This window comes from Jaculus jaculus, chromosome 9, assembly GCF_020740685.1.
Source record: "Jaculus jaculus isolate mJacJac1 chromosome 9, mJacJac1.mat.Y.cur, whole genome shotgun sequence".
Lineage (NCBI taxonomy): Eukaryota > Metazoa > Chordata > Mammalia > Rodentia > Dipodidae > Jaculus > Jaculus jaculus.
The window spans coordinates 71,799,554-71,822,848 of NC_059110.1; the positions used below are offsets into that span (position 1 = coordinate 71,799,554).

At 43.5% G+C, this 23,295-nt stretch overlaps 1 protein-coding gene and 1 long non-coding RNA gene across 4 annotated transcripts in view; one reads left to right on the plus strand and one right to left on the minus strand.

Moving 5' to 3' along the window:
• The window catches only part of Rbpms (RNA binding protein, mRNA processing factor), a 193,090-nt gene that overhangs the window by 126,668 nt on the left and 43,127 nt on the right, over positions 1-23,295 (minus strand). The window lies entirely within an intron of this gene.
• On the plus strand, positions 9,584-14,425 carry LOC123463498. Its single transcript, XR_006638975.1, has 3 exons — positions 9,584-9,648; positions 13,256-13,404; positions 14,081-14,425. It is a non-coding gene; the product is annotated as an uncharacterized LOC123463498 (long non-coding RNA).

Sequence of the window (23,295 nt, forward strand, 5' to 3'; positions counted from 1 at the left end):
GAGACATGCTTTTAATCTCAGCACTCTGGAGACTGAGGATTGCCATGAGTTGGAGGGTGGCTACAGAATGCCTTCTAAGTCAGCGTGGGCTACACCGAGATCCTACCTCAAAAAAACAAAACAAAACCACAACAAGAAACATGGGCTAGAGAGATGACTTAGGGGTTAAGGTGCTTGCCTAAAAAGTCAAGATTCAGGTTCAATTCTCCAGTACCCAAATAATGCCAGATGCACAAGGAGGCACATGTAGTTTTCAGTGACTGGAGACCCCAGCATGCCCTCCCCCTCCCCAATCTGCCTCTTTCTCACTCTCTAAATAAAGAAAGAAAAAAGAAAAATCAGGGCTGGAGAGATGGTTTCTAAGTTAAGGTGCTTGCCTGCAAAATCTAAGGACCCATGCTAGATTCCCCAGAATTCACATAAGCCAAATGCACATGGTGACACATGCACCTGGAGTTCATTTGCAGTGGCTAAATGTCCTGGTGTGCCTACTCTTTCTATCTGCCCCCCCTCTCTCTAATAAATAAATAAAATATTTTTAAAAAGAAAAAAACCTCAAATAACGACAAGAAAACACAGACTCATCATTACATAGTTGGATCCAGGCCAGTGGAGATCTGGAAGAACACTACTGTTGCTGACCCATTCCTTAGGTGATGGGATAAATTTGAGTAATTAACTACTTGATTTTTAAAAACCAATGGGTGAAATGTCTCCCTAAATAAAACTTGTTTCCAAGGCCTGTGCAAATGTCTCCAATTTCTCACTTGCTCTCCATACTTCACAGTATATCCATCACTAAGAGACTGCTTCCTGCTGGGGAGCATCAGGAAGATGGCAGTTTTCCCTGAGAAAGACACTAGCCCCATTCACACTTCAAGAGCCTCGAACAATGTGAGGCATTTCCAAAGAGAAAGGGGGAGAGATAATAATCTGTATCTATCAAAATCTCAGCTCAATTCCTGTGCAAAACATTCTGGCTTTGCTTGACGGACAACATTCATGTGACCTATATTAAAACACACACTAAATAATGAAAGACAGTTCAGTCCTGCCTAATCAGCAAAGACCCCAAGTACAGACCCAGGGGTCAACAGCCATGGTGATTCTTGATATACATCATTCTATACATTATGTTTATTAGAAAAAGAACAGTTGATGACTTGGAGATTTAAGCTCAAGGAAGTACAAAGAAGAACTCTTTCTAAGACGGGGTACAGCTCAGTGGTAGATCACTGGGCTAGTGTGTATGTGAGGCTCTGGGTTCTATCCTTAGCTCTGCAAAAAGAAATAAATAGGAAGAACTCTTTCTAATCTAAAGGCACTGGGTGGTACAAATAACTTTAAATACCAGATACCCAAGCTCCTAAAATATAAAATACTTTCTGCTACAGAACAAACTTATTAGAGGGGAAAATTAGAGAAAAAAGAAAAACTAGCCGGACATGGTAGTTCACGCCTTAAATCCCAGCTCTCAGGAGGCAGAGGTAGGATTGCCACAAGTTTGAGGCCACCTGAGACTACAGAGTAAATTCCAGGTAGCCTGAGCTACAGTGAAACCATACCTCAGGGAAAAGAAAAAAAAAAAAAAGCCAGGCATGGTGGCACACACCTGTAATCCCAGCACTGTGAAAACTAAGGCAGGAGGATTGCCATAATTTTGAGGCCTTGACTGGGTGGCAGAGGTCCAGGTCAGCCGGGGCTACAGTGAGACCCAACCTCAAAAACAAAGGGGCAGGGGGCAGGTATGGTGGTGCATGCCTTTAATCCCAGCACTCAGGAGGCAGAAATAGGAGGATTGCTGAGTTGGAGGCCAGCCTGAGGCTAAAAAGAAAATCCCAGTTTAGCTTGGACTAGAGTGAAACTACCTGGGAGAAAAAATAATAATAAAAGATATACAAGACTATACTTTCAGGTATCATTTCTATAGCTTTTTTTAAAAAAGTATTTGGTAATGAATGAATGCATGCATGACTGACTATGGAAATACAACGACCTCTTGCCACTGCCAATGAATTCCAAATGCATGCATCACAGAACCTGGGCTACCAGGCTTTGCAAGCAAGTGTCTTTAACCACTGGGCTATCTCTCCAGGCCCCATCTCTACAGTTTGTTGTTGTTGTCTTTTTGTTTTATTTTTCAATGTTCTCACTCTAGCCCCGGCTGACCTGGAATGGAGGTATGAGGGGCCCTCCTAACTCAGCCTCCCAAGTGCTGGGGTTAAAGGAATGTGCCACCATGCCCAGCCTCATTTCTAGAGTTCTTAAAACAGATATGGGACTGGAGTGATGGTTTAGCAGTTAAGGCACTTGCCTGAGAAGCCTAAGGACCCAGGTTCAACTCGCCAGGACCCACGTAAGCCACGTAAGGTGGCGCATGCATCTGGAGTTTGTTTGCAATGGCTGAAGGCCCTGGTGCATCCAATCTCTCTCTGCCTCACTCTTTCTCAAATAAATAAATACTTAAAAAAAAAACAGATATATGTTCAGCAAATAGGAAACCCAATTTAAAAAAAATCAAAATTGATAAAAAAAAAAAATTTACCACATTTCTTAGTCATGCCGTGTTCCTATCTACCTGCCCCATTGTCAGGAACTGCAAGCAGGAGCGGAGACCAGGCACGGGCTGGCCGCGGACTGCTACTTCGGAAGCTGCCATGCGCTCCAACTACAGACCAGCAAGCGTGGACTTGCATGGTGCTCTGCTCACATGCTCCAACCGCTAACAAAGTGACATGGCACCACGCCAGGCCACCCAGCCTTTTCAGGCTTAGTTCTGGGTATGGGAACAAAGCAGACATCAGGTCAAAACCATCCAGTGCATATGGGTGAGGAAGAGCAAGCTCACAGCAATCCACCTCTAAGACCATTCCATGCCGAATTGTTTAATTATTCATTCTTAGGAGCTATCATAATAGTAAGTCCATATTGTACCTTCAGAGCTTTTAAAGCAGTCAACTTGAACATCCAAATGCTAGTCACCTTGCTCCTTGTTTTAAATTATCTATATGTCACATTTCAATATTTTTAATCCATTCTCCTGATCCCTTCCTTTGAAGAGGAAAGTTACTTGGGAGAAGGAAACAATGCGTCATTTGATTTTGATGTGGTAACCTGTTTTCCATCTGTGTCCTCCGTAATACCTCTCCTTGTTTAAAAGAAAGATAAACTGTTCTTTGAAAAAGGGTTGGAACCTTGTTTCTAAACAGGACATCCTAGTTGACTTAAGTCTAACTTAAAGTAAATTGTAATTTTTCATCATTTTCTGTTGAAATCATATCCTACTCATAAAACTGTAGAGGCTGAGCCTGAAGGGGTTCTTTCTAAACAGTGGAAAAGTACTCTGAAAGACAAAATGCTTAAGAGTCTCAGAGAATCAGAAAGCCCTAGGACATGCCTCAAGTCTCATTGGAGTAGGATATCCCTCCCAGTGACCTCCCCAGCCCCATCTCCAGGTGAGAAGGTGGTGGAAGGAAGAGACTGAGAAAAAAAGAGTCAGCTGAGGTCTCGAGGAGGGGGAACGCTGAAGCCACTTCAGAACACGAGACTCTGAGGCAGAAAGGGAGGATCACTGTTGTAGTCACCTTCTTCACATTGCTGGGATAAACCAGCTGATGGAAGAAAAGGATTTTGGACTACAGTCCTGAATGGAAGCTTCATGATGGCAGGATGGGGCATGACATGAGCAGAGGCTGGACATCACCTCTGCCACAGCAGGTAGAAAAACGCAGCAGGAGTGTGAGCAGAACTCTAGGCAAGAGGGAGCTGGCTGTGACACCTATCACTCAGCCTGTCCTGTAGGAACACAGCTCTTCCAGCAAGACTCCTCCTACCAAACTAAAATCAGATGGGGGACCAACCAGTCAAAATACATGAGTTTAGAGATGATATCAATATACACCACCATGATCATATTAGAGCTTCATGTTTAAAAGAAAGATCCAGGGGCTGGAGAGATGGCTTAGCGGTTAAGCGCTTGCCTGTGAAGCCTAAGGACCCCGGTTCAAGGCTCGGTTCCCCAGGTCCCACGTTAGCCAGATGCACAAGGGGGGGAACGCGTCTGGAGTTCGTTTGCAGAGGCTGGAAGCCCTGGCGCGCCCATTCTCTCTCTCCCTCTATCTGTCTTTCTGTGTCTGTCACTCTCTAATAAATAAATAAATAAAATTTTTAAAAAAATATTTAAAAAAAAAAGAAAGATCCAGGGCTGGAATGATTAAAAGTGCATAAAGCCTGCCAGGACAGGTTCAATTCCTCAATCAAACACAAAGCTGGACAGGCATTTGATTGCAGAGGCAAGAGATCCTGGAGCACCCATACATACATGTGCAAATTAATTAATTTTTTAAAATTCCAAGTGGTAAATCTGTCCTGCCTTGCACCCTGGAAGAAATTACGTGTCATCCCCCAGTATTCCCAATTATAAAATACAGTTTACTAAATCCCCAAGTTTCTAAACTTTAGTTCAACTTCCAGGCCAAGGAGTTGAAGTTGGGATCATTAACAAAATGTCAGAAAAGCTCATGGGTCTTTGGTAAACTTGATAAATTAGATATAGATAAAAATATGAACACCAAATACTTTGCTACATGCATTATTTATTTTAAGTCTACCCAAACTAGGTAAACAAACTCCTATTCCTGTTCCTATTTTACAGGTAAGGAATCCAATGTTTGGAGAATAACTTACTTAAGGAATCAAACCCAGAAAGTGAGAGCCAGGTCTCCACGTTGGACAAGACTGACGAACCTAAGAGCCCTCACACTCTGCATTGATTCCTATCCACTGCTCTTTAGGGCCTTTCTATACCTTAAAAATTGTTACTGCTGGGCTGGAGAGATGGCTTAGTGGTTAAGCGCTTGCCTGTGAAGCCTAAGGGCCCCAGTTCGAGGCTCAATTCCCCAGGAACCACATTAGCCAGATGCACAAGGGGGCACACGTGTCTGGAGTTCGTTTGCAGTGGCTGGAAGCCCTGGAGCGCCCATTCTCTCTCCCTCCTTCTCTCTCTTTCTCTCTGTCGCTCTTAAATATATAAAAATAAAAAAAAAATTGTTACTGCCACCTTTTCCTCTTTATGTTATGCTATTTCCATCTGAAGAGTTTAGTGCTTGATAAAATCAGCCCCCTCTTGACTTGAGAGGCAAGGTAATCAAAGGGCAGGGAAGAGGGGAGCTGGAGGAGCTGACCCTCCCTGAACCAGCTGAGAAGGTCACAGGGCCCAAACACTGGAATGTACCACCAAGCTTGCTGGCATTTCCACTCCAGCTGTAATGTACATCTAGAAGTGTACATTGTACAAGAAAAACTTCCTGAGTCAGAGCACTATTAATTCTAAAAACTTACGCATTCTCACAGAGAAAATTTATGAATCGTGAGAGGCCTAACTATACTGCTAAAAAAGGCAAAAAGGACTAAAAGACTTTAGATATTTCCTGGGTTTTTTTTTTGATTGTCTGTTTTGTTTTTCCAAGGCAGGGTCTCTCTAGCCCAGACTGACCTAGAACTCACTCTCTAGTCACAGGCTGGCCTTGAACTCATACTGATCCTACCTCTATCTATACTGGTAATATAGAAAGAAATCTAATAGTCACTACTGGGGGGAGGGGCAGGACACATGCAGGTTTCTACTCCCTGTTTCGTTGCTGTTTGTGGTGCTGGGGTTCTAAACTAGGCCCTTCCATATGTTAAGCAACCACACTAGCCCTGGGCTACATCCTCAAACCATTTGATTGTTTCTTGTTTATTTTTTTTTTGAGGTAAGGTCTCACTGTAGCCCAAGTAGACCTAGAACTAACTTATTCTATAGTCCCAGGGTGGCCTCAAACTCATAGTGACCCTCCTACTTTAGCGTCCCAGTTTTAGAATTAAGTATGTGAGCCACAATGTCCAGCTTGATTTTTAAAAATAATGATGGATGCTTGCGCTGCAAGATTGCTGAGAAAACCTGCTGGAACTGAGCTGAAAAGCTCCTCACTGTAGACCAACTGACAGAAAGCTGGAAAAGGCTATGCTACACCCAGCTCCATGGGACAGAGTGTAGTCACCAGTGGAGATAAATAACAGTGGACACTGCAAGCCTTAAAATTCACCAGCCAGGCCAAATGAGCCAGTGGATGCAATAGTGGCACGTCTATTAAGGGGGAAACCAACACACTTTAATTGGCCTGAAGGCCTACTCCATGGGAAGGAACACATGCCTGGTACTGAAAACCTATGACAGGGGAAGTCATGAGCTCTAGGGTGTAATGTCTGCTGGCATCTGACTAAATGTATATATTATGCTCACCAAAATGCCCAGTAAATACTTCTCTTAATGGTCATACCCACATATCAATGCAACTTTCACTTTGGGTCAAAGAAGCTTCTCTTTTTAGATGCCAGTGACTTCGGGTTGACTCAGAAGGCAACATGGTGCTGAGAAGAAGTAACAGAGTGCTCAGCACTAAAACATCTCTATCACACCTCCCAAGACTCAGGGTCCATTGTGCAAAAAGTGGCTGAAAGAATGTAAGAGCCAAATGAAAGATAGGACTCCTTACAATGCACTCTACCAGACACAAAATGGCCTGAACATCCATGACTTTGCAGACACTACCTACACAAGACTATCATAAACAGGAGGAAAAGATCATGACATCAAAATAAAAGAGACTGATTGAGGGGGAAGGGGTATTATGGAGAGTAAAGTTTCAAATAAGAAAGTGGAGGGAGAGCCGGGCGTGGTGGCACACCCCTTTAATCCCAGCACTCGGGAGGCAGAGGTAGGAGGATTGCCATGAGTTCGAGGCCACCCTGAGACTCCATAGTGAATTCCAGGTCAGCCTGGGCTAGAGTGAGACCCTACCTCGAAAAAAAAAAAAAATCAAAAACCAAAAGAAAGTGGAGGAAGGGAGGAAATTACCATGGGATATTGTTTATAACCATGGAAGTTGTCAATAAAAAATTAATAAAAATTTTAAAAAGTTTTTAAAAATCAATGTGGATGCATAGCTAGAGGTAAAATCATTGGATCTTATAATTATTTTTAATTTTTTGAGGAACAACTATCATGTTTTCCATAGCAACCTGTACAACCATTGTGCATCACTACCAACAGTATATTAAGAGTTCCAGGCCTTTTCATCTACAAGGCGCAACAGGAAATAATGAGGAACTAAAGTGAGTTCCAGGTCAACCTGGACTAGAGTGAGACCCCTACCTCAAAGGAAAAAAGAAAAGAAAAACTTAATAACTTATGTGACTTGTGTGGAGGGGGGGGGGAACGGCAATGTAAATTCTAGTTTTTCTTATCTTTGCTACTCAAGAAAGAAAAGCCATAATTTCTTTAAAAATATATTTTATTTACTCATTTATTTGAGAAGGAAAACAGCAGATAAAGGGGGAAAATGGGCACCAGGACCTCCTGCCACTGTAAATGAACTTCAGACACATGCACCACTGTGTGAATCTGTCCTTATGTGGGTACTGAGGAATAGAACCCAGGCCATCAGGTTTTGCAAGCAAGAGCCTGTAACTGCTGAGCCATCTCCCTAGTCCCATAATTGCAGCTGACTGCAGAAACGTAAGGTATGTACCCAACAAAAATGGAGCTGAAGGCTGTAGTGATGGTTTAGCAGTTAAGGTACTTGCCTACAAACCAAAGGACGGAGGTTTGTTTATTCAGAACCAACATAAGCCAGATATGCAAGGCAGCACATGCATCTGGGATTCGTTTGTAGTGGCTGAAGCCCTGGTGCACCCATTCTCCCTCTTAAATAATGTTTTTTTTTTCTCTCTAGTCCAGGCTGGCCTCGAATTCACAGTGATTCCTGAGTGCTGGGATTAAAAGTGTGTGCCAAGATGGCTGTGGTGGTGCACACCTTTAATCCCAGCACTCAGGAGACAGAGTAGGAGGATCACCATGAGTTCGAGGCCACCCAGAGACTACATAGTGAATTCCAGGTCAGCCTGAGCTACAGTGAGACCCTACCTCAAAAAAAAAAAAAAAAAAAAGTGTGTCACCATGCCCATGTACATAAATATTTTTTGATGGAATTTTTTTTTTTTTGGTTTTTGAGGTAGGGTCTCACTCTAGCCCAGGCTGACCTGGAATTCACTATGTAGTCTCAGGGTGGCCTTGAACTCATGGCGATCCTCCTACCTCTGCCTCCCGAGGGCTGGGATTAAAGACGTGCGCCACCACGCCCAGCCTTTGACGGAATTTTTAAAAAAAACAGTAATTTTTCTGAAACAGGGTCTCACTCTAGCTCAGGCTGACGTGGCACTCACTCTGTAGTCCCAAACTGGCCTAGCACTCTTGCCTCCAAAATTCTGGGATTAAGGGTGTCCTTTTTATTTTTATTTATTTGAGGGGGGACAGATTATACCAGATAGAAGGAAGAAAGAGTGAAGGGAAGTGGAAGGCCTCCAGCCACTGCAAACAAACTCCAGATGCATGTGCCCCTTGTGCATCTGGCTTATATGGGTCCTGGGGAATCAAACCTGGGTCCTCTGGCTCTACAGGCAAGCACCTTCACCACTAAGCCATCTCTCCAGCCACATACGGAGGAATTCTAAGGTAGGTAGAAAAAGCAGGAGTGCATGATGGTAGCTAAGGCTATAGATTCCCTAAGTTGGTAGAACATTAAAAAAAATAAGTAAAATTCGAGAAAAACTTGTGGAGAAAGCATTATTCACATCATAAGAGTTTACCTATAACAGGTGTACACTGCACTGGAATGTTTCCTGCCCAGAGATTACAGTCAAGGAAAATGGATAAAGTGTTGATTGCTGGGGTTCACTTTTTCCCTTCACACTATCAGTTACCATTTTCTTCCTGGTTAGTTTGAAAGATGAGGCCTCTAAAAAAATTATGAAAGCAGTAACTAATATTTTAGATGTTTATCTGTATCATCAATATTTTTGTTCATGTAATCTCAATATTAGGAATGATTACCATGTTCTTTAGACAACATTTTAGTTAACATAATCTGGCAAAGTTGGGTGGGAATTGTTCTGACCTGAAAGCACACTGGCTGCGTAGCACAGGCACTTTAAGCACCCAGCCATCCCCCAGCCCATGCCAACGCCAACAATGCCTTCTGGATCTTACTATGCCAAATGTCCCCTCTGGTGATACAGGCAATAATAAACCACACCATGAAAGGAAGCTTCTCAGATTCCTCACACTTTCATTTTTGCCATCCTCTGCCTCCTGGGGACTTTCTTTTCAACTTTGCCCCTCACTTTGAAACACTCAAGCCCTCCTATCCCTCAACCAATTCTCCCAGGCCTCCCGCCCAGGGTTGTGGTGCTTATCTGGTTTCTGTAAACTTTCTCAGCCTTTCCCTCGCACCCTCCCCCGCGGCGGAGGGAGGGAATTCTTTCTTTCCTGTTTTGCTCACAGTGGGGTCTGCTCTCCCGAGGCGGGGCGGCTCCAGCGCTCTCGCCTCCAGGCCTGCTGGCGGGCGGAAGCCTGGTCTTTGGGCTCCGCGGCACTTCCGGTCTTGTGAGGCGCCCATCCTGACCAGGCCTCAGGCAAAACAACGGAAGCCCAAGAGCCTCCAAGACGTTTGCTTCCTCCAGCAGGCCAGGGCTGCAAAATGACTGAGCTGGGCTTTGCAGGGGAAGACCGTGGATCTCCCTTTCATGCCTCGCATCACTAACTGGAACGTAAGTTCACTTGGAGACCAATGCGCTTTTCGTCCCATGAAAGCTAGTTACACTTCTGCCTGAACAAGTGTTTTTTCAAAGTCACTTGAGATTTTGAGGCAAATGGCATTTGGGGCGGCTGTTTTCCTTACCCTTTGCAATAACGACCGTCACTAACTTCCTGGCTTCACTTACTGTGCTGTCCTTGACTGCACAGGAAGGACATAAGAGAAAAACCGCTGTTACACTCTATCAGATAAAGTTATAACGACCATCCTAAAACTTGGAAGGAACACAGTAACATGACAAGCAGCTGGCTCAGAACCTGTAATGGCTGAGTATTTATAGAAACATGTTGATTAACTGTTGTTTCACCAAAAACCATGAGATTATTTTTTAGCAAGGACAGAGGAAAATGGTGATGAATAAGTGCAAATAACTAGAATCATGCTCTAAGCAAAGTTGCATAATAGGTAAATCAGCTTGTAAGGAAAACAGCATTTTTTTTCCTCTTTTGAAAAGAAACACTGAAAACAAAGAACTCAATACAAAACTCATCTGAAGTAAGCTTGTTTTTGCAAATGTCAGGCTCTGATAAAATCAATTTAATGTTTTGACCTATAATCCTGACAACTCTGGGATCAAATTGCTACACATATCATGACAAAGGAGTGCAAACATTTAAGGTTCATTATTTATTCAGTTACATTCAAGAAATATTGATTAAATGCACATGAGCAATGACCTCAGTACAAAAGCCAATCCTCAAAAAGGGGCGGGGCATGGTGGCGCAGCATGGGGTGGGGTGCAGAGGTAGGGTCACCATGGGTTCAAAGTCAGCCTGGAGCTACAGAGCGAGTTCCAGGCCAACCTGGGATAGAGTGAGACTACCTGGAAAACAAAGCAAAGCCATTCCTATGAACTCAGCACAATGAATCATCTTTAAAACACAAGGATGGGAAGATGGTTCAGTGGTGTAAGGTGCTTGCAAAGCTTGCCGGCCTGGGGTTCAATTCCCCAATACTCACATAAAGCCAGGTGCACCAAGTGATGCAAGTGTCTAGAGGCCCTGACATATCTACATACTTAATCTCTCTCAAATAGCTATAGATGAGAAATGGATGATTGATAGTAGAGAGATAAACAAAACTTTAAAAACTACAAGAAAACTCCTGGAATTCACTATGTAGTCTCAGGCTGGCCTCAAACTCACAGTGATCCTCCACTGAGTGCTGAGATTAAAGGCCTGCACAGCCATACTGGGCTTAGTTAGCTTCTTTTTGAGACAGGGTCTTTCCTACTCTAGCTCAGACCGACCCAGAACTCACCCACTGACCTCTAGGCAATCCTTCTACCTCAGAGTGCTGGGACTACAGGAATCCACCATCACACCGAGTATGTATAACAGGTGTAATTACATGGCCATTCAAGACTCCTCCCCCCCCACCCCAGATAGGATCTCAACTCTAGCCCAGGCTGACCTGGAACTCACTCTGTAGTCTCAAACTAAGCCTCTGCCCCCTAGTGCTGGGATTAAAGGCGAGTGCCACCACAGCCCCCCTGCTAAGATTATTCTTGATCTGGAGTTTTCCTTAACTCACCTCTCCCTCTATTACCACTCCCCCTCCCCCCCACACACACAATATGCACACATCCCCATTGGCTGCTGTCTCTTAAACTAATCTTCCAGTTCTGTTTATGTAAATCAAGGCAGCACAGGTTACCAACAAGGGTCACTGATGCAAGGAGACTTCTAAACTATTGCAAATAACTTTGAATTTATGTGATTTATGAACTAACTTAATCAAAGAACTGTGTATGCAGAGGCCTCCAAAGCACATCTGACCTAGCTGTATGTGTCCATGGCCCAGAGAGCAAAATTCCCTGAGGACAGTAATACCTTCTGTAGTAGACAGCCTTATGTTGCTGAGATGAACATCCAAACAGACACAGAATATGGGTGGAAGGGATTTATTTCAGGCTTACAGGTCCAAGGAAGAAGTCCATGCATGTCAGAAGAAGCTGGCTCCCATTCATAAATCCAAGCAGAGAGAGGAACCACCAGCCCCACAAATACCATAAGAAAGCAGCACAAACAGGCAGCAAGCAGCAGCTCCAAAGAACTCAAACCTCTGCCTATCCTTGTCTGGAATTCAGGCTCACCCCCAGTGACACCTCCTCCAGCCTCCCGGTTACAAGCTTTAATTAAACACTGGAGTCTTCTGGGGACATACATGAAACCTTCCTTTCCTTGAACCAAGAGTGCCTTTAGTTCCCGGTTAAACAGAATTCCACAAACTCACTAGTAGAAAGAAAAAAGAAAAAAAAGTGTATGTAATCTACCAGAGTCAAAACCTGACTACAGGGACTGCTTAGTGGTTAAGCACTTGCCTGTGAAGCCTAAGGATCCTGGTTCGAGGCTCCATTCCCCAGGACCCAAAAAGGATGCACAAGGTGGCACATGCATCTGGAGTTTGTTTGCAGTGGCTGGAGGCCCTGGTGTACCCATTCTCTCTCTATCTGCCTCTTTCTCTGTCTGTCGCTCTCAACTAAATGAATAAATAAACTATCAGAATTTCAGAGGCGGAAGGTAGCCTAGAGGTATCTAGTGTAGCTTTCTCATTTTATAGCTTAGAAAAGTAAAGTGAACTATTGATTAGAGCACTAACGATCCCCCCCACCACACACACACACAGTGTCTTTTAAAAAGATAAGCCAAAAGGGCTGGAGAGATGGTTCAGTGGTTAAAGGTGCTGGTGCTTGCTTACAAATGGCCAGGCAGTGTTTAATTCCCCAATATCCACATTAAGCTGGACGCAAAATGGCAAAGGCACTTGTGAACTTCCAACTCTACAACAAATGGGAGGCAGAATCAGGAGAATCTTTTGGACCAGCTAGTCTGAAGTTCATAGTGTGGGGTGGCATAGATTGACACCTTGAAGTTGTCCTCTGATTTCCACACACATATATATATACACACAAACATTCAATTAAAGCACAAGGTTACACATGCGCACAAGATGGCATACGCGTCTGGAGTACAACTGCAGTGGCTAGAAGCCCTGGCATGCCAATTCTCTGTGTCATAAAAAAATAAAAAATAAAAATAAATGAGTTACAGAGTGTATTTTAAAAACAGACAAAACAAGCCGGTTGTTGTGGCACGCACTTTTAATCCCAGCACTCAGGAGGTAGAGGTAGAAGGATCGCTACCCATAGACTACATAGCGAATTCCAGGTCAGCCCACGCGAGAGTGAGACCCTACCTCGAAAAACAAAAAAACAAAACAAAACAAAAACCAGACAAAATCTAAGCTTGATTAGCACAGATCATTGCCCCGATTTGGGTCCTGAATTAATGATTTATTAATTTTATTCTTCAGATAAGTGATTTAGAAGTGATCAGAAAATACACAAGAAAATCTAGACATGGAACTCTTAATTGAGTCAGTATAAGCACAGGCATCATTTCATTACATCCAATTATGTACTGGACACTATCAGGTTATACAATTATAGGCAGATTTGCCACAGACAAGGCCTTCAGAGTACAGATTTAAAACCAAGCCTGTTTCTACTGGGCCACTGTAAGCAATCAATGTCATGTAGTCCCTCTTATCTGTGTCAGATCTCTAGAACCACGTTTTCTGATTCTGAAAGACAAGAAAGGATATGTTCAATGCAGAGCTAAGGGTGCACCAGCTGTAAGAGCCCAAGCTCCAGACATACGGGTCCTGTGAAGGCACACAGGACAGGCATTATGGGATGCTTAACAGGGTAAGATTTACAGAATTTGTTTTCTGTTTTGGGTTTTTTTCCCCTCCCCAGAACTACTGCCCTTAAATTTCACAGATGGAAACCTGATAAATTATCACAAATTCTATCTGATGACCCTAGAAAGAGAAAATACAGCCACGAAAGAAGGAAACTTTAAAAATCCAAATAGAAAATTCTATTTTACCTGCCTTGTGGGACTTGATTTTGTTTCACAATTAAGTGGCCACTGGAAAGATAAATTTTTTCAACATTCTGGATAGCCATCTTAAATTAGGCCCCGGAAAGAAATGGAATCTCTTTTAGTAATGACTTGTTTTCTTTAAAAGTTCATGTTTGGGTCAGCCAAGTTTTAAACGTTAAAATTATATTGCTGTGTTGTTCGTCAAGTTCAGGGGTGGAGTGGGGTGAAGCCAATGGCGATTTGGATCACTGCAAGACAGCTTATCTGGGTTCTAAACTTGAAAAGGGGTCTATTCTTAGGCAAAAGACATCACCTTAAAGAAGCTTGGGCTGGATTTCTATTGGATGCCCCAAGCTGTTTCTAGATCTTGTGTGATTTTTCTTGGGTCAATCAATGGAATGTCTATGTCTGAACTAAAAGGTTTGTCTTTTTGTTATGCTGCAAATTAGACACAAAACAACTGTACAAGTATTTGTTCTTTCTTTTTTGAGACAGTTTCTTGCTGTGGAGTCTAAGATGGCCTAAAACAACCTCAGCTGCCCCAGTATTGAGAGGGGTGGTGCCACCACACCCAGCTTGTTTCATCTTCTGACATAAAGACCTTCACTGCATCCCAGGAAGGATTCAAGTAGCCTCTGGTACTCTGGAGAAGACCCATCAGAGTACCTGGTGAAGGCATATGACAAGATGCAGGGCTGACTTTTCTGCAGTTTTCCCTCTAACTGGAGACTTGAATATCTTATCACAGTTGGGTGTAGTGATGCATGCCTTTAATCCCAGTACTGGGAACTGGGAAGGATGAAGTAGGAGGGCAGCATGAGTTCCAGACCAGCCTGGGCTAGAATGAGACCCCGCTTCAAAAAAAGGGGGGGGGGGGAAATACTGGAGAGATGGTTCAGTGGTTAAAGGCACTTGCTTGTAAAGCCTCATGGCCCAGGTATGATGCCCCAGTAGCCATATCAAGCCAGATAAACGAAGTGTTTGCAGTGGCTATAGGCCTTGGTGCACCCATTCTGTCCCTCCTTCTTTCACTTTCCCTCCTTCCCACCCCTTCTTTCTCATTGTTTCCAAATGAATAATAAATAAAATTTTAAAAAAAAATAGCAAGGTATTTTATCACAAAACAGTGAAGCATGACATTTTGGCTGCAGTCCGTTTAGTTCAATAACTATAGGACTATTTCAAACTAAATCCAATGAGTGGGAGTAGGCTTTGGTGCCAGACTGCTAGCCAGGCAATCCTTTGAAAGCTGAACTGTCCTATGGCCAAATGGCAACCCTATACCAAGTAATAAAAGCAAACACCACATGCTCTTTTCCTCCACCTGGATACACTGCAACTCTAGTCTATGGGTCTACGAAGCATGATTCCCAGTGAGTACACACACCACCTCTGAAAATCCACACCTTTCTTGCACATTCAAGGAAATGCAACTGAGAGACAAAATGTGCTGTAAACCCACTGCAATTTATATATTAAAAATAAATCATCGTGGCACATGCCTTTCATACCAACACTCAGCAGGAAGAGGTAGGAGCATTGCTCTAAGTTTGGAGCCAGCCTGAGACTACACAGTGAATTACAGGTCAGCCAGGGCTAGAGTGAGACCTTACCTCAAAAAACCAAAATAGATAAATAAATGAAATAAATCAAGCCTGGAGAGGGGGCTTTGCGGCTAAGGCACTTGCTTACACACAAAGCCAGATGCACAAAGTGACACATGCATCTGGAGTTCATTTTCAGTGACAAGAGGCCCTGGTATACACATATACCCTCACATTTTCTTTCTTGCAAGTAAAAAAAGACTTTTTAAAAAATAAAAGGAAGACAGGCATGGTGGCGCACACCTTCAATCCCAGCACTCGGGAGGCAGAGGTAGGAGGATCACTGTGGGTTTGAGGCCAATTTGAGACTACATAGTGGATTCCACATCAGCCTGGGCTAGAGTGAGACCCAACCTTAAAAATAAATAAAATCAACCAATCCCAGCACTTGGAAGGCAGAGGTAGGAGGATTGCCGTGAGTTCAAGGCCACCCTGAGACTCTATAGTGAATTCCAGGTCAGCCTGGGCTAGAGTGAAACCCTACCTTGAAAAACCAAAATAAATACATAAATAAATAAAATCAGGCCCACAAATGATTTAATCCTACTACACTGGAATATCTACTTCTATGTTGGTACATGACTACTTGTCACTGCCCTCATAAAGTAACAGCAGCCTTTCTGTGTTTAAATTTCAACAGTCTGCACAGTGCCCTAACACACAGCAGAGACTTCAAAGTGTTTTAGAATAAGTGAACTAGAAGATAGATTAAAGTAAACAATTCATAGCCCTCTAATCCATATTTATACAAAGAAAAAGGAGACAGAGTCCACAATTTGGGTCTTTAGGAGACACTACTAAATATGGAGTGAGTACAAGTCCCTCAATGCTATATGCACATTTGGACATGTATACCAGCTTATAAGGTAAGAGACCTTAACATATAAAGTGGATGGTGTTCCTGGGAATAACACCTAAGGTTGTCCTCTGGTCTAGACAGACAGACAGACAGACAGACAGGCACACACACACACACACACACACACACACACACACGAATATGCAAAAGAAGCTTCCCTCCCCTACCCCAGCAAATGAACATTTTATTGGGGATTTTTTTTTTCTAAAGAATCTATTCATTTATTTGAGAGACAGTGTGGGTCTAAGACAGAATGTATGCACCAGGGGCTCTAGCCACAGCAACAAAAACCCTAGACACATGTGCCACCTTGTGCATCTGGCTTTACGTGGTTACTGAGGAATCGAATGGGGGCCTCAGGCTTTGCAGGCAAGTTCCTTAACCACTGAGCAACCTCTGCAGCCCTCACTGGGGGTTTTTAAATGACTTTATTGGGATCACATCAGGGTCTTATGTATACAAGGAAAATGACATACCACTAAGCATTCCCATTCTTCTGGAGATTCAGTGGGGAACAGTGCTCACTATTTTTGCCCATATTGGTCTTTTCCTCCCCCACCCCACCCCAAGGTAGGGTCTTCGCTATAACCCAGACTGACCTGGAAATCACTCTGTGGCTGGTCTCAAATTCAGCGATCCATCTTTCACCAACTCCTGAGTGCTGGAATTAAAGGTATATGCTACCTCACCTTGACCAGGTAGTTTGGTTTTTTTTTTAAACATATTTTATTTATTATTTATTGGCAAGCAGAAAAAGGGAAGAAAGAGAGACAGCACCAGAAGAATGGGTATACCAGGGTTTCTTTCCGTTACAAACAAACTTCAAATACATGTGCCACTTTGTATATCTGGCTTTACATAGAAGCTGAGAAATTATATCTGGGCCAGAAGGCTTCACAACCAAACTCCATTAACTACTGAACCACATTCCCAGCCCCTAGATTGGTCCTGAATCCTGGGCTCAAGAACTCCACTGGCCTCAGCACCCTGAATAGCTGAGATTACAAGTACACCTCACAGTCCTTGATGTGGACAGTACCTTTTCCTAAGCCAAGATACTACTGTATGGGCTTTTAATTATTAAATTGTTACTACTTAATTTCTTAATTTTTTTATTTACTAGAAAGAGAAAATATGGGCTCACCAGAGCCTTTAACCACTGCAGATGAACTCCAGACACATGCACCACCTTGTGCATCTGGCTTACGTGGGTTCTGAGGAATCGAACTTGGGTGCTTAGGCTTCATAGGCCAACGTTAAGCCGCTCTCCAGCCCCCATTAATTTCTTCGCTCCCTCTTTCACATTAAACCTAGTTTAAATGTCACAAGTGGACCTACATTTTTTTTTTTTGCATTCTCTTTTTTTATTTTTATTTTATTTTATTTTTCAGGGTTGGGTCTCACTCTAGCCCAGGCTAACCTGGAATTCACTATGTAGTCTCAGGGTGACAAGTGGACCTACATTTTGAGAACAGAAACAAGAGCTAATGTACACTGCTTTTACACACAGATATCTGGAAAATATAGTATAATTGGAGAACAAACCATAAAAAGCTACATAGACACCAAGAATCGAAAACACAATAGAAAAAAGGCTGCCAAGATGGCAAAGAAGGAGATTTTTTTATACTTTTTTTAAAGATTATTATTTATTTATTTGAGAGAGAAAGAGGCAGATAGAGAGCAAGAGAGAGAAAATGGGCGCGCCAGGGTTTCCAGCCGCTGCAAACAAACTCCAGACGCGTGCACCCCCTTGTGCATCGGGCTAACGTGGGTCCTGGGGAATGGAGCCTTGAACCGGGGTCCTTAGGCTTCACAAGCAAGCGCTTAACCACTCTGCCATCTCTCCAGCCCAAGAAGGAGATTTTATTTTGCTGCATGACTTAACAAACCATCTACCACTTTGTCAGATCTGCTGTCATAGGCCAAATTCATTATAGAGGAGGATACAAACTTTGGGACGTGTAGATCAATCATTACATGGGGTAGTGAAGGATTCCAACATTTCCTTAACAGTTCTTACGTGTTCTGCCTCCCCCCCACCCCCCCCGCCAGAAAACCAACTACCCTTTGAGACCTGGGTTTTACTGCTTTCTAAAAAAAAAAACCTCAAAAAGCATATATTTGAGAGCCATCTCTCCAACCCTTGCTACTTTTTAAAAAATTTATTTTTATTCATTTGCAAACAGAGATGGGAGCAGAGAGGGAGAGATTGGGCATATCAGGGCCTCCAAACTACAAATGCATGCACCACCATGTGCATCTGGCTTACGTGGGTCCTGGAGAAATCGAATCTGGGTCCTTAAGCTTTGAAGCAAACTCCTTAACCACTAAACATCTCTCCAGCCCCTGCTTTTTTAACTCAGGCAAAATCTAGTTAGGAAAACACAAAGAAGATACTGAGAAGGAAAGCTTTCTGGAAGCAAACTACATTCTTAAAGACAGATAGGTGCCCTTCCCACACCCAGAATTTAAACCTTAATCACCCACACGACCACCCATGTGCTCGCTGACATCACCCTGCTCATCCCCTATCCATTATGGCTTTAATGGGGTATTTGTTGGCTACAGACAAATATAACATCCTAAGAAAAGCTCTTATGGTGGTAATTTACATGCTCATGCACACCTCTTGGACTGATTTTCTAAGACAGCAAATGTTTCTAAATATTAATAGTCAAGAGAACAAAGGATGGTGACCCCCCACCTACTCCCCAAAGCTTGTTTAGGCTACTAAGAGAAATAGCCCAACAAGTTTTTCTAATATTAAGTGATAAAATACTGTACAAAGTATTTGCTGCCCTTAAAAAAAAAAAAAGCCACAGAGACGGGTGTGGTGGCGCACGCCTTTAATCCTAGCACTCAGGAAGCAGAGGTAGGAGGATTGCTATGAGTTCAAGGCCACCCTGAGAGTACATAGTGAATTCCAGGTCAGCCTGGGCTACACTGAGACCCTACCTCAAAAAATAAAAAAAAAACAACACAAATTCCCATAGTACTTTCATCCAAAGGGTTAGGGGACTCACACAGATGATAGCTCAGCTTTACTTTAAAGAAATGTTGGGGTCTGGAGAAATGGTTTAGTGGTTAAGCGCTTGCCTTTGCAGCCTAGGGACCCCGGTTCGAGGCTCGACCCCCAGGACCCACGTAGCCAGATGTACAAGGGGATGTACACATCTAGAGTTCGTTTGCAGTGGCTGGAGGCCCTGGCATGCCCATTCTCTGTCTCTCTCTCTTCCTCTTTCTCTGACATTCTCAACTAAATAAATAAATATGAACAAAAATTTTTTTTTAAAAGAAAGAAATGTTGGGCTGGAGGGATGGCTTAGCGGTTAAGACGTTAGCCTGAAAAGCCAAAGGACCCAGGTTCAATTCCCCAGGACCCACATCAGCCAGATGCACAAGGACGTACAGGCGTCTGGAGTTCGTCTGCAGTGGCTAGAGGCCCTGGTGCACTCATTCTCATTCTCTCCCCTACCCCTTTCTCTGTCAAATAAATAAATATATATTTTTTAATATTTTGGTGCTAAGGAAATCAAACCAAGGTCTCATGGTAGGCAAGAGCTCTACCACTGAGCCCAACTGGTGACTTCTAAATCCAGAAATGGACATAGGTTGTGGAGACTGTGCAACACAGTGACTATCTAGGAGTCCTATAAAGAAATATACACTCAGGAGGACTAAGTGAAAGGAGGATGGCTGTGATTCTAGGTCAGCCTGGGCTAAAAGTGAGATCTTACCTCAGAAACATAAATAAAACTAGGCTGAAGGGATGGCCTGGCAGTTAAGGCACCTGCCTGCACAGCCTAATGACCTGGGTTTGATTCCCTAGTACCCATGTACAGTTAGATGCACAAAGTGGCACATGCATCTGAAGTTTGTTTGAAGTGGGGAGGGAACCTGGGGAGCCCATTCTGTCTGCCTCTCTCTCTCATCTATCTCTCTGCTTGTAAATAAACAAATAAAAATATTTTTTAATGAAATACAGGGCTGGAGAGATGGCTTAACAATTAAGACATTTGCCTGCAAAGCCAAAGGACCCAGGTTCAATTCACCAAGACCCACATAAGCCAGATGAAACATGGTGGTGCAATTATCTGGAATTCATTTGTAGTGGCTTAAGGCCCTGGGGCACCCATTTTTTTTTCTCTCTCTCTCTCAAATAAAATGAATAATTTTTAAAAGAATTTCAATTTAATTTAATTTATTCATTTGAGAGAGAGAATGAGGCAGAGGAAAAGAGAGAGAGAAAGAAAGAATGAATGCATGGACACACCAGGGTCTCTAGCCACTGCAAACAAACACCAGACGCATGTGCCACCTTGTGCATCTGGATTACATGGGTCCTGGGGAATCAAACTAGGGTCCTTTGGCTTTGCAGGCAAGTGCCTTAATCACTAAACCATCTCCCAGCCAATAAATAACTTTTGTTTTGTTCCAGGCTAACCTGAAATTCACTATGTAGTCTCACAGTGGCCTTGAACTCATGATGATTCTCCTACCTCTGCCTCCCGAGTGCTGGGATTGAAGGGGTGTGCCACCACGCCCAACAATAAGCTTTAAAAAATACCTGAAATACACATTTCTTAGCCAAGCATGACATGTACCTGTAACCCCAGTTAAGTGTGAAGGCTGAGACAAGATCAGGAGTATGAGGCATGTTTGGGCAACTTAGCTAAACCCTGACTCAAAATAGAATTTTAAAGTTTACACACACACACACACACACACACACATTTTTTTAAATGTTGAGGTATATGTATCCTGACCTGGGTTCAATCCCCAGCACAAGGTTGGGGGGTGCACTTTTTGGACCTATATGCTGTAATTTAAACTTGCAAAATGCAGAATCGATTCAATTTCTGAAATAGCTTAATAATGTTTCTCCAATTATGACAATTTTTTAAAGTTTCTCATTTACTCAATGCTAGGCTCAACTAGGTGCTTCATGAATACTCCTGGGACATTACACCATGGGACAGGAGCTTTAAAGTGCTCCATACACACTGACGTGATTTTCCTACAGGCATAAACGGGAGAAACTCACTTCTCCAGAGTCCACGAAGTCAGAATCTGACTTCACAACCCACTTGTTTAAACTCTAGCTGGCACACAGGCCTTGCACCTGACTCCGTGCTGGGCGATCAAAGATGAGGAAGACAAGCACTTGCTTTATAGGCTGGGGAGGCTGCCAGACATATAAAAGTAATTACAACATGATATGTGGGCTGTAACAAAGGCCTTTAATATTCACTATGGAAACAGGGTGGGGAGGGAGGCTGTCAGCGGTCAGCAAGGCCCTGCCTGGGCTGGGTACTGAAAGACGGACAGGCATTTCTGGGCTGAAGAAAGGAAGGCCATTCCAGGTAGAAAACAGGGCGTGCCAAGGGACATAAGTGAGCTCAGGGAGCTTGGTGGGCTTGGAGGGAGGGACAGACTACCACCAGTTCATACTTAACTGACAGGGCGTAGAAAAGCAACGCTGCCCTTCTGAGCATCTGACTGAGCGTGAGTGAGGGCTGCAGACTTCATCCCTTTGGATGTCCTCTCCCCTGTGTCAGGAAGACTTCAAGATGCAAAACTAGTCCTCAGGTGCGAGCGAAAAGTATGTGATCACGTGAAAATGATAGTTATTGAATGTGACATACACTTCTGTCAGTAGAAATTTTTTCTTGGAATTTTCAATTTTGATCTTACTCCTGAGAGTCTGGGCAGAAGCAATGAGCCAAAGCTCCCAGCCAGCCACGTGACCCGAGGTCTTACAATATACTGCTGAGCCAAGATGTTGAGTGGGTTAAGTGTGTTCAATGTATTTTCCACCTACCGTTTTTCAAATCATGATTTTTCTTTTACTGGTTTTTCAAGGTAGGGTCCTCGCTCAAGCCCAGGCTGACCTGGAATTCACTATATAGTCTCAGGCTGACCTCAAACACATAGTAGTCCTCCTACCTCTACCTCTCAAGTGCTGGGATTAAAGGTGTGCCCCACAACGCCTAGCAAATCATGATGGTTTTTATGAGGACATAGCCTTCATCGAAAGTTAAGAATGGCCAGGTGTGGTGGCGCACACCTTTAATCCCGGCACTAGGGAGGCAGAGGTAGAAGGATTGCTGTGAGTTCGAGGCCACCCTGAGACTCCATAGTGAATTCCAGGTCAGCCTGGACTAAAGTGAGAGCCTACCTTGAAAAACCAAGAAGAAGAAGGGGGAGGGGGAGGGGGAGGAGGAGGAGGAAGAAGAAGAGGAGGAAGAGGAGGAGGAGTTGTTAAGAATGATCCATATAATAACCCAAATTCCCTGGATATTAGAGCCAGGCAATGCGGGAAGGTGACAACAGAAGAGGGAGTAAGTAGCTCTTTTGATAAATTGCCACATGCTCTAAAGCAGTGGATAAGGGTTGTAAACATATGCAATAATGGAGATGTGCCCAGGGGTTCCTAGGCTTTCTAAGGGAAATCCATGCCCCCACACTGACAATCACTGCTCTCAAACAGTCCATGCAACTCACCTAGAGAAAGCCCAGGACACAGTGAGCAGAAAATAAACAAACAAGTAAATAAGTAAACAAATACCAAGTCTTTCCTAGCTGGCTCATGGTCTCGCTTTGAAATCATAGCAAAACACTTTGCCTCACACTCTGTTCCAAAGCCCTTTTTAGGGGCTGGAAAGAGGGCTTAGCAGTTAAGCACTTGCCTGTGAAGCCTAAGGATCTCAGTTCAAGGCTCGACTCCCCAGGCTACGTTAGCCAGATGCACAAGGGGCGTACGTGTCTGGAGTTTGTTTGCAGTGGCTGGAGGCCCTGGCGCACCCATTCTCTCCCTCTCCCTCTCTCTCTTTTTCTGTCACTTTTAAATAAATAAATAAAAATAAAACAAAAGCCCTTTTTAGATCTAAGAAGGTAATGTTTTCCTAACTTTCCTCAGGTACTATTATTTATGCAAGCCTACAACCTACTTAGAACCCCAAATGCTCAGATTGATAAAACAGTGACCAACCCTCCCATTTGTAACCAACTACTCCTAAGAAAGCTCTCTCTCCCTCTCACCCTCTCTCTCTCTCTACACTGAGAGTCATGGAAGGCAGACAGCTGGAACGACAAGTTATGTACCTGATTTCTCTAATTTAAAGGGGGGAGGGATCAAAAAGAGATCAGTAAGGCATCTGACAATTTGGCCTCCTGATGGAGCATGAACCCACGTCATTTGCCAGTAGCAGAGTGTGGTTAAGAACACTACTGCTGGTTGGGTG